The sequence below is a fragment of the Polypterus senegalus genome, chromosome 13, assembly GCF_016835505.1.
Source record: "Polypterus senegalus isolate Bchr_013 chromosome 13, ASM1683550v1, whole genome shotgun sequence".
Classification (NCBI taxonomy): Eukaryota; Metazoa; Chordata; class Cladistia; order Polypteriformes; family Polypteridae; genus Polypterus; species Polypterus senegalus.
This window is the reverse complement of record NC_053166.1, coordinates 126,744,612-126,756,737: the sequence shown is the minus strand read 5'-3', so window position 1 is coordinate 126,756,737 and position 12,126 is coordinate 126,744,612. Positions and strand designations below refer to the sequence as shown.

Here is a 12,126-nt window from a genome sequence, read left to right as displayed (position 1 = left end):
TGGAAACGCCATAGCAGACACAATCCAGAGTGGAGGAACTTACAATAAAATTTGAATCAGAAAACTGTTTGTTCTATTTCTATGTTTTGTTTCTGTCATTTGGGAAATTCCCCGGTTATACATTCCCGGGCAACGCCGGGTACTCCTGCTAGTCTTAGATAAAAGCTGAGAGAAAACTAAACTGTTATCCAAACTGGTTAATGCAAAAACAAAATATTAAATGAGATTCGGGTTTTGCAAGTGCTTGGCCTCTTATTTAGCCTTTGTATGCAATATCCAAGATGTCCTCCTGTCAGGCCCATCACACTCCTTCTGCCTGAAAGGAATTGTAGTCCTCACATCAGCATTGCCATAAGGATGCTAATGAGATGAATATGTTGGTAATAAAAGGGTTTTATATATACGAAACTTCTTTTTACTGGGTCAATGAATTTCACTGGTTGTGAAAAAGGACAGTTTTATAATTCTTCTTCGAGGCAAGATTCTAAGTTTCGCTATGAATTCAATTTCTTACTGATCTCTGGTTCATCATTAGTAATAGGAAGAAGGTAACATGGGACATCCTCCCAGTTCAGTAGCCTATGTTCACTCATACTGGGCCAATTTAGGAGTGCTAATAAGCTTAAAATGTACATTTTGGGGAAGTGGGAGAAAAATCCACATGAAAACCCAGGGAGAATGTGATAGACTCCAGATGGACAGTGACTTGAACTCAAGAGTCTAGAGCTGTAAAACAGCAGGGCTATCCAGTGTACTAGTATTATCTTTTAACTTATTTCATAATGATATTTGTCAGGGTTTCCACTGTCAAATGTACAACAGATTACCAAACTAACTGAAGAGATGAGCAACATAATTTCCACATTCCTGATGCGCCTCTGTGAAAACAATTTGTCAGTCACTCCATCAAATAGCACCCTTAGCAGAGAGCACCATCACAGACTGCTTTACAAAGAGCTCAAGTGAAGGCAAACACATTTCAAAGAAAGCTGTCATTAAGGGTTAAAATATCTGTCACTCGTGCTTGCTTGCTCACCTTTCAAATGCTGGGTATAAGGGAGGACAGCAGCACAGTCCATGTGTGCTCTTTACTCTGTTTTAAGTATGCGGTTCACCTGCCAAATCTCCCTCAAGCAGCTTTCCTTTCTTTTCCAAAACTTGCATTTGATCTGCCTGCCACTTATCTTCCTTTTCAGGGAATGTGAATTGTAGCAAATGCATCAGCCACTTCAGTGCCGCTCTCAGCATTTCTTCTGTCAAGTTAAACCGCTGATGTTTTGCAGTTCCATTGTGACAGCATTAGGCTAATTACAGCTACTGTATATCTTCTTTAGGCCTACTAGTTTGCCTGGCTAATTTATAGTTCACAATTTAAATGAATAAATGTTTATTTTATATACCTTGATTTCATTAACATTCAGCTGTATTTCAAGGCATTTTACAGAGCTAAAATAATTTACAACAATATAATATAAAACAACCAGAAAGAAAGTGAGGAATGCTGGCTGGGCTTTCATTTAATGGTGCCTCCCAAACAGACCTCTGTCCATATTGTGTTCCCACTTTGTTAGGAGCAGAAAGCAAGACCTAACCTGCATTATGATGCCAGTCCATCACAGACTCACACTTTAGAGTTGAGGCTTTAAGGACTTGCTGTAGTGTATCTGTTATTGCTACATAATACAATCACAGCTTTGAAGGTCGTAATTCTATTAGATCTTAGTGCAGCATGTTATACTGTATAGCATAACATTCAAATGTCCAAAATGGAGAACATTCTGAGTATCTCTGGCACCGTCCTCCAGTGGTTTAAGTTCTATCTAACTGATAGGCAAGAATTTGCTAGTTTTGACAACAGTAGGTCCAGCTTAGCGCCAGTCACACAAGGATTTCCTCATGGCTCTGTCCTCGGCCCTCTACTGTTTTCTGTCTACATGCTTCCCTTGGCCATATTATTCATAACTTTGACCGGTGTTATAATTTTTAGGCAGTTCAATTTCAGTGTTAAAAGTGAAAGGTCATCAAAGTTTTCTCAGCTCACATGAAATAAAAACTTGAATGGAACATAACTCTATAAAATTAAACTGCAGCATAACCCAAGTCAAGCCAATTGGCACTAAAGCTTAGTTTATGAAAATAAGCTCCTTTTTCAATCAAGAATATCATTAGAACTATTTCTTCTGCATGGCACGGTGGCGCAGTGGTAGCACTGCTCCCTTGCTGTTAGGAGACTTGGGTTCACTTCCCGGGTCTTCCCTGTGTGGAATTTGCACGTTCTTCCTGTGTCTGTGTGAGTTTCCTCCGGGTACTCCAGTTTCCTCCCACAGTCCAAAGACATGCAGATTAGGTGCATTGGCGATTCTAAATTGTGCTTGGTGTGTGTGCACCCTGCCCAGGAATTGTTTCTGCCTTGCATGCTGGGATTGGCTCCAGCAGAAGCCCATGGGTTAGAGGATGGATGGATATTTCTTTTGCTAGGAATCCTGGTGTCATTTTTTAAACCTCCCTTCCTTATTCTACCCAAATAAATCACATTAAGAAACTTTGTAACATATTCCATTTTTGCTCATTCTTCTCATTTTCTGATGCTGAGAGACTTGTCTGTGCTTTTATTATGTTTATTATGGCTGCTGTAACAGCCTACTGGCAGCTGCCCCTTCTGATCTGTTATCTCAGCTCCAAGTGGTTCAAAACTCTGCTAAAAGAGTCCTTATATGCAGCCGTAACACCCATCCTGTTCCATCTTTGCTGGATCCCAGCATCTTACAGGATTGAAAATAAAATTCTGTTACTAACCTATAAAGCTTTAAATGGTCTTACACTGGACTGAATCAGTAACCTCCTCCATCACTATACTCGTGTTTGCCCACTAAGGTCCACTGATGTAATCTTGTTCTGCTCCAAACTAATGCTCTATGTGTGGGTGAGCCCTCAGCTCTATAGCAGCTACACTTTGGAATGAACTCCCTAAATTAATCAGATCTGCTAACTCGATTCATTCTATTGCCACACATGTGCGAACAGGAGACAGCTAAATTGCCTGAGTAACAGTAATTCCAGGCCAGACCAGGGGGCGCTGAGGTTCACTAACTGTCTTTCTCGATCCCTTGCAGACCATTCTCAGGAAACCCTGCACAGTTCTGGCACCTATGATGACATCACTTCCGGTCCCGAGGACAACACTTCCTGGTCCGGTGCTGTCAACGATGTCACTTCCAGTCCCTGACGATGTCACTTCTGGCCCCTGGCCCCGATGACGTCACTTCCTCCACTGGCCTTTAAAGCTGCCATCTTGCCATTTTGGACTCTCACAATTATTTCAATTACCTTTTGTAGCCAAGGCATATTATACGGGTGGCTGCCCCAAACCTTTATGGTATTTTTGTGTCATTCTTGTGACACTATTAAAAAAACAATTCTAACGCTGCATTCAGTTTACCTTCTTTCTTCAGATGCTCAGGATGATTTGCATTCACATCACAAATGATGTTATTTGTTCAGGGTCTTCTTGTAGTATTTTATATATCCTGGTTTATTATCTCTTTGTCTAATTCAAAGCTTTCCTTTCTTACATTTACCTTTATTTAGTGTTTAATGCAGATATTATGTGTATACAATGCTGTATATGCCCAGTTGTTCATTTAGATTTTCTGTGAAGCGTTTTTGAGCATGAGAAAGGTGCTTATAAATAAAATTAATCTTTATTATTATTATTATTATTACAAAATATTGTGTGACTAGTATAGGTAGCCACCATTTGAAATTTCTCAATGTATTTTTAAAGTCTTATTAAGGCCAAACAAAGCATCTGTTAAGGTCTTGCTACATACCATTAACTGAATAATAGAGGCACTGCGGCCACATGCTGACCCCCACTCCTCTGTTAGAGCTGCTGTGCGGCAGCTGTGTAGAGGGCAGTATGGGTACTGCTTTACCTTTTTTATGTTATGTAGGCAAAACCGATGTTAGAATTTTGCAGATTTGGCTTAAACAGCACTAGACATGCCATTGATCACTAATTACAGCACTCCACAGTGATCTAAAGCAGCTGCACAGCGTCTGTAGGCTGGCTCAAGAGCTAGTGGATGGCAGGAAATATGTTTAAACGTAATTCACAACTTGGCTTAAAACTGGCCAGAAACTAGAAGAGTCCAATCAGGGTTATATTTGACACCAGTGGGATGGATTCACTGGTACTTCACAAACTGCATTCCTAAACTGTCTGGCAGCTCACTAGATATTTAATCACTGTGCGTTCGAATGGAGGACTAGGCATCTGTCCTTTGGAATCTGTAATAGGAGAGCACCACCTGCTGAACACATCTATAAAAAGAACAAAGTAACTGATCCATTAAACAAAGAAACTGCACTTTATCTTCAAATTTTTACAACAGCTTTGTCACAACCCGCATCCTGCTTGAAGATCTGTCATACCTTCACTCGCACTTGGCTGTCTGGCCATTCCTCTTTTTCACAAATATTGAGCAAACAAAAGGAATGTAGAAATTGAAGACTGGCCTTGGAAAGAATTCACAGGTCAACAGAGTAAAGGACTCTCCTCATCCAGAAAAATAATAACAAGGGTGGCTGTATAGTGCATAGAATAAAATACCCAAGGAATGGATGAAGAAAGGGAGCACTCAAAATAACAGGATAATAGCAGACACAGAATATCCTGTTGCCCCTTTGAGTCTGTTTATACAGGTCTTGGACCTCTGCTTGTCTGGTGGGGTGCTTTATCCACTTTCCCACATCCCTGGAACTACCAAGGCACTCCATAAACCTACCTCCAAAAATCCAGTGTAATGCCACTGCCAGTAAGCATTGGCCAAAAAGATTTTCTTCTAGACTCCAATGTCACAGAGCTGTGGTATGAGGTGGCATTAAACCCCTGGCACCATCACTGCATTCCAAGTCATTTCCAGTGTCAGGAACTCCCCCTACATACTTCTTGTGTATCTGTACCCCTGAAGTTTTCATTTATAAACCGTATGCATGCACAAACAGTGGCTCAAAGTGTCGTGATCTCACTTACAAATGTCAGGATTTATAAAAGAAAATGTGATGAGAGAACAGGCAAATGCATCTTCTTTATGTCTTCTGGCAAACTCTAGCTGAAATGTTGTGTGCTTTTTTTCCCTTTTCCACTCTACTATAAAGCTGTGACCGTTGTTGTCTGTATGGTCTCGTCAATCGGAGGCAATGTTGCTTGCTTTCTTTTTATTTTTATTAATTTTATTACAATCCATACAAAGCAATCAAGTTTTTACAAAAAGAAAAATTGAGTTAAGAACAGATCGATCCCCACCCCTGAGAGAGAGAGCAAGCCAAACGTGTAAAATTTAAGGCTTGTAAACATACCTAAATTAATAAATTCTCTGTGCTTTATAAACTTATTTTAAAATATTACTGATTAGATCCTGCCATGTTTTGAAAAAAGTCTGTACGGATCCTCTAACTGAGTATTTCATTTTTTCCAATTTCAAATAATATAACACATCAGTTTCCCACTGACTTAAAAGAGGAGAGTTTGGATTCTTCCAGTTTATCAGAATAAGTCTGCGTGCCAACAGTGTAGTGAATGCAATCACAATTTGTTTGTCTTTCTCCACTTTAAGACCCTCTGGAAGAACCCCAAACACAGCTGTTAATGGGTTAGGAGGGATTGTGAGTCCAAGGCTGTCTGAGAGGTAATTAAAAATTTTTGTCCAGAATAATGTTAATTTGGTGCAGGCCCAGAACATGTGACCCAGTGAGGCTGGGGCTTGGTTGCAACGTTCGCAGGTTGGATCATGCCCTGGAAACATTTTGAGAGTTTTAGTGAGACAGATGTGCTGATATATAATTTTGAGTTGTATAATTGTATGCTTTGCATATGGAGCTCGAGTGAATTCTCTGCATTGCTACTTTCCACTCCTTTTCTGATATATTAATTGAGAGATCTTTTCCCAGTGTCCTCTTGGATCTTTGAAAGGAAGGGATTGTAAAATGATTTTATATATTGTAGAGATGGAGTCTAATCCTTGAAATTGAGCAATATTTTTCCAGCATGGATGAGGGTGCAAGATGAGGAAAATCTGGAAGGTTCTGTTTAACAAAGTTCCTGATTTGAAGATAGTGAAAGAAATGTGTAGCTGGAATGTTAAATTTGGAATGTAATTGTTCATAGGATGCAAAGACGTTGTCTATATAAAGATCTCTAAGCAAGTTAATTCCAAATTTTTCCAGATATTAAAACTGCATATGTTTGTGAAGGTTGAAAGAGGTGGTTCTCTTGCAGGGTGCCACAGAAGAAGCTTCTCCGTCTTAAAATGCTTTCTACATTGGTTCCAGATTCTAAGTGAGTGGAGCACAATTGGGTTATTAGTGTATTGCCGATAACGTGTTTATTGGAGCACAGAGCAAGGAATACAAAGAAGTACTGCAGGATTTTACTTCTATTGCGGTCCAAGCCTGTGTATGTTCTTCTATTTGTGTCCAGGTTCTTATCGCCTGTATATTTGCTGCCCAGTAATAAAACTGGAAGTTAGGTAGAGCCATGCCGCCTTCTGCCTTTTGTCTTTGTAGGGTCGCTTTTGATGCGTGGATGTTTTGAATTCCAAATAAATGAGGTTATTGTTGAATCTAATTGCTTAAAGAATGATTTATTAATGTATATTGGATGTTTTGAAATAAAAAGGAGCTTAGGAAGAATATTCATCTTAACAGTGTTAATTCTTCCAGCTAGTGTGAGATGAAGGGTTGACCATCTATGCAAGTCTTGTTTAATTTTTTCCATGCAGACGCGAAATTTTGTTGATAAAGAGCTTTATGTTTACTTGTGATGTTTACCCGAGGTATTTAAACTGTTCTGCAATGATAAAAGGTAGGGTGTCTAATCTAATATTATATGCTTGAGAATTCACTGGAAAGAGTACACTTTTATTCAGATTAATTCTGAGACCAGAGAGCTTTTGAAATTCTGTGAGTGCTGCTAAGACTGCAGGCACAGAATTTTCTGGGTCCGATATATACAGTACCATGTCATCTGCATATAATGAGATTTTCTGTTCCAGTCCTTCTCTGCTAATCCCCTTTATCTGATCAGTATTTCGACAATGTATTGCCAGTGGTTCAATGGCAATTGCAAACAGCAGCGGTGACAAGGGCATCCTTGTCTGTGCCACGCTCTAGTTTAAAGTAGTCTGAGCAAATGTTATTGATGCAAACTGAAGCTTCTGGGTTAGTATACAGTAATTTAATCCATGCACAAATGTTCGGGCCAAACCCAAACTTCTCCAATAGTAAAAGGTATTTCCATTCAATCATGTCAATGCTTTTTCTGCATCCAATGATAATAATATTTCTGGGGTGTTTGATTTAGTTGGTGAGTATATTACATTAAACAGGCGAAGATTTGAAGATAAGTGTGGCCCCTAATAAATCCAGTTTGGTCTTGTGATATTACGAGGGAGCACTTTCTCCATCCTTCTAGCTATGATTTTAGAGAGTATTTTAACGTCGTTATTCAGAAGTGAAATTGGTCTGTATGATGCACATTGTAATAAGTCCTTATTTTGTTTTGGAAAGACAGTGATTAGTGCTTGGCGAAAGGTTTGTGGAAGAGATTGGTTATCTCTGGCTTCTGTAAATGTTGCTAATAGGAGGGAGCTAGCTGAGCGGAGAATTTCTTGTAAAACTCTGCAGGGTAGCCATCAGGGCCTGCTGCTTTTCCACCTTGGAGTGACTTTATAGTAATTCTGATAATGCCAGAGGTTTTTTAAGTTCCTCCACACTAAAGCGCCTATTTGTGGTATCTGTAATGTATCCAGAAATGCATTAGATTGTATATTGTCTTCTTTAAACTCAGTAGTATATAGGGATTTATAGTAGTCTCTGAAAGTGTGCATTATATTTTTGTGTTCGATGATTTTATCTCCGTTCGTGTTAGTGATTACGAGATTGCGTTGCACATTCTTGCTTGTGAATTTGTTGAGCTAAAAGCTTATTAGCTTTCTCCATGTTCATATAATGATGTCTGGATTTGTAAATTAGTTGTTCAGTTTCTTTAGTTGTCAAGAGGTTTAATTCTGAATGTAGAGCCTGCCTCCTCTTATGTAGAGTCTCGCTTGGTAGTCTGGCATGTTCTTCATCTATTTTAGTAATTTCGCTTTTATCTCTGCTACTTTCTTCGCTTCGGATTTATTTCTGTGGGAAAGATATGAGATAATCTGTCCTCTTAAGAAGGCCTTAAGAGTTTCCCAGAGTGTTCCTGCAGAGATCTCAGGGATGTATTTGTCTCTAGAAAGAATTTGATTTGTTTGGATATAAATTCCGTACAATTCTCATCAGCTAATAGAAGTGGGTTGAAACACCATCTGCGGGGTGAGTGTATGGGGCTTAGTAATTTCAGCTCCAAGATCATAGGTGCATGGTCCGAAATAACAATAGCATCGTATTTACAAGATTTAATCTTAGGCAAGAAGTTATTGTCTATAAAGAAGTAATCAATCCTTGAGTAGCAATGATGTACTGGTGAGTAGAAAGAATATGTTCTTGAATTTGGGTTTAAAAACCTCCAGGGATCTGATAAGTTGTAATCAGTTATAAACTTTGTAATTATCTTTGCACTGTTAGATGCCATTCCCCTGTGGAGGAAGTCCTATCTAAAAGTGGATTTAAAACACAATTAAAGTCTCCAGCCATTATAACTTTATGAGTGTTCAGATTGGGAATGGACAATGTACATTGGCAATGTAGCTTGAACCTTCTTCAGAGTTATTATTACTTATTGGCTTCCCTCTCTAGTCTTCCTCAAGTATGATCACTCACAGCCTGCTCCAGGCAGGTTCACAACTGTGCCGTACTCTTTCCATTTCTTAATGATAGATTCCACTGGACTCCAAATGAAATCACCTGACTTGTGCTTTTTCAATGACCAATTGTGATAATTCAGGTCTGTCAAATTAAAGGGGGTGAATGTGTATTTATGTGCCATCAGATAGTCGAACCTCAGATTCAGTAGGAACAGTGTGGTTTTTGTCCTGGTTGTGGAACAGTGGACCAGCTCTACACCCTTAGCAGGGCTCTGGAGTGTGCATGGGAGTTTGCCCAACCAGTCTACATGTGTTTTGTGGACTAGGAAAAGGTGTTCGACCATGTCCCTTGGGGAATCCTGTGGGGGGGTACTCTGAGAGTATGGGGTATTGGACCCCCTGATAAGAGCTGTTCGGTCCCTGTACAATCAGTGTCAGAGCTTGGTCCGCATTGCCGGCAGTAAGTCGAGCCTGTTTCCAGTGACAGTTGGACTCCGCCAGGACTGCCCTTTGTCACCGATTCTGTTCATAACTTTTATGGACAGAATTTCTAGGCACAGCCAGGGTGTTGAAGGGGTCCAGTTTGGTGGACTCAGGATTGCGTCACTGCTTTTTGCAGACGATGTTGTCCTGTTTACTTCATCAGGCCGTGATCTTCAGCTCTCTCTGGATCGGTTCGCAGCTGAGTGCGAAGCGCCTGAGATGGGAATCAGCACCTCCAAATCCGAGACCATGGTCCTCAGATGGAAAAGGGTGGAGTGCCCTCTCAGGGTTGGGGGTGAGATCCTGCCCCAAGTGAAGGGGTTCAAGTATCTCAGGGTCTTGTTCATAAATGAGGGAAGAATGAAGCGTGAGGTCGACAGGCGGATCAGTGCAGCGTCCGCAGTGATGTGGGCTCTGCATCGGTTTGTTGTGGTGAAAAAGGAGCTGAGCCGTAAGGCAAAGCTCTCAATTTACCAGTCAATCTATGTTCCTACCCTCACCTATGGTCATGAGCTATAGGTAGTGACCGAAAGAACGAGATCACGAATACAAGCGGCCAAAATGAGTTTCCTCCGTAGGGTGTCTGGGCTTTCCCTTAAAAATAGGGTGAGAAGCTCAGTCATCCAGGAGGGTCTCAGAGTAGAGCCGCTGCTCCTCCGCATCGAGAGGAGTCAGATGAGATGGCTCGGGCATCTGATCAGGATGCTTCCCTGGTGAGGTGTTCCGGGAACGTCCAACCTGGCGGAGGCTCCGCGGAAGACCTAGGACACGCTGGAGGGACTATGTCTCTCGGCTGGCCTGGTAATGCCTTGGGATTCCCCCGGAAGGGCTAGAAGAAGTGGCCGGGGAAAGGGAAAAGTCTGGACATCTCTGCTCAAGCTGCTGCCCCCACGACCTGATCTCGAAAATAGTGAAAGAGGATGGATGGATGGATGGATGGAATATTTATGTGATTAATTATTTTGTTTTATATTTGTAATTAATTTAGAACACTTTGCAGATATCTGTTTTCACTTTGAAGTTAAAGAGCCTTTTTCTGCTGATCAGTGACAAAACAGCCAGATTAAATCCACTGTGATTAAGTGTTGTAGAACAAGACAATGTGAGCACTTTAAAGGAGTGAATACTTTTCATAGGCACTGTGTGCGTACTCTTTTTAGATTGGGTAGCTGTAGTGTTAAGGTACTGTGGGTCTTTGCTTTGTTGTTCCACCATGAGCTTGACGATGCCGCTATTTTTCCCAGGCTGTTATGCCCTTGGGACCTTGTGGTAGCAGCCGCCACCATTTCCAACAACAATAAGGCAGTGTTGATGGTGACAACATACAAAATGTTGGTATCTCTCAAGAAAACCTTAAACAAAATAACATTGTAATGATGTCATGAAAATAACTATAAAAATGAATAACAATCAATATAATGCCAATAACACAAATGAAGTAAAATGAATCAGAATGTTCTTTGATGAAATCCTGGCACTTTTAGTCAGAATGTCAAACACTCTTATCATAAGCTGGGTTGCCTGCCCTCTTGTGTCCTTGAGAATATTGGCATCTTTATCCCAGAATACCACTTTCTCCCCAGGAAAAAACACTCAGCACACATACAGCCCACTGGTGATGCATTTCTTCTCACATTGGTATGTTGGCTTTCATCCCTTCTATCAAGATTACATCTTGCCTGAAGAAGGGGCCTGAGTTGCCTCGAAAGCTTGCATATTGTAATCTTTTTAGTTAGCCAATAAAAGGTGTCATTTTGCTTGGCTCTTCTCTACATTCATAATGGCTAACACGGTACAACACCCTAGTACTACATCCCTTCTATCACTAATGTGTGAACATTTTTAAATGTAAATTTCTACTGTGATTTTTAATGGTCAGTTGGTTTTACCAGAAACGAAAAAAAAAATAATTAAACTTATTATTTGTTTTTGCTTACCGTTCCTTTGAGAGACTTGTTCAAACATTCACAGCTCCTGTGATCAGGGTTCAAATCGCTGATTAGATGCTCTGTAATGTCTTCCCATTCCCGTTCAAGTTCGTGCTTTACTTTCCTTCTGCATCCAAAACACATGCGCTTAGGATGACTGGTGACTCAGCTGGTATGAACGGTTTTGTGACTGAATCACTAGCCAGAGACCTCACCGCATTGGGCAGCTGAAAGACAAATGAAGTGGACAGCCATCCATGAAACTGCCAATTGGGCAGAGAGAGCCTCACGTTGGCTTTGGCTCCATGTGTGTTAAGTTAACTGGTATCTCCAGACTGCATGTGTTAAAGGGAACTGGCATCCCTCTGTGGGTGTGAGGGTGTGAATTGTGATTGTCTGGAATCCCATCCAAGGCTGGTTCCTGCCTGGAACCCAGTGGTCTAATATACACTCAGCCTACCCAGAATATTTTATTTATCTTGGACTTTAATAATAAATCATGATTCATTTAGCTTATTGCAATAGCAGATCAGCTTATTCAGATAACTGCAACTGTAGATCTTTGAAACATATCTTAGGTTAAAACTGCAAATGAAAAAGCACTTTAACTGAGGAAGGTTTTACTTTGCTACTAATGTACAGTGTAACTCTAGAATGCAGCAGTAATTTATACTCTCTTAAAAGTTATAACTAAATTTTCGCCACTAGGTGGCAACATGTTAGAAGCTTCCTCGAGGAATGCCTCATTGCTCTCCACTCCTGATATTATCACAGATTATCTAAACATATTGATAAATGTGTATCTATTTATTAAAATGATCACATTGGATTAATGAATAAAACAATTTTTCATGTATTGAACATGCATTCCTATTCAGGACAGACTGTTTATTTGCTTGTGGATTAGGCTTTGGCTCTTC

General features: G+C 40.4%; 1 long non-coding RNA gene across 2 annotated transcripts in view; it reads right to left on the bottom strand.

Moving 5' to 3' along the window:
• The window catches only part of LOC120543196, a 106,754-nt gene extending 95,252 nt beyond the window's left edge, over positions 1 to 11,502 (bottom strand). For both annotated transcript variants that reach the window (XR_005636307.1, XR_005636306.1), the window contains exon 1: positions 11,216 to 11,502. This is a non-coding gene — a long non-coding RNA (uncharacterized LOC120543196). The remainder of the gene's footprint in view (positions 1 to 11,215) is intronic.
• Between the last annotated feature and the right edge of the window lie 624 nt (positions 11,503 to 12,126).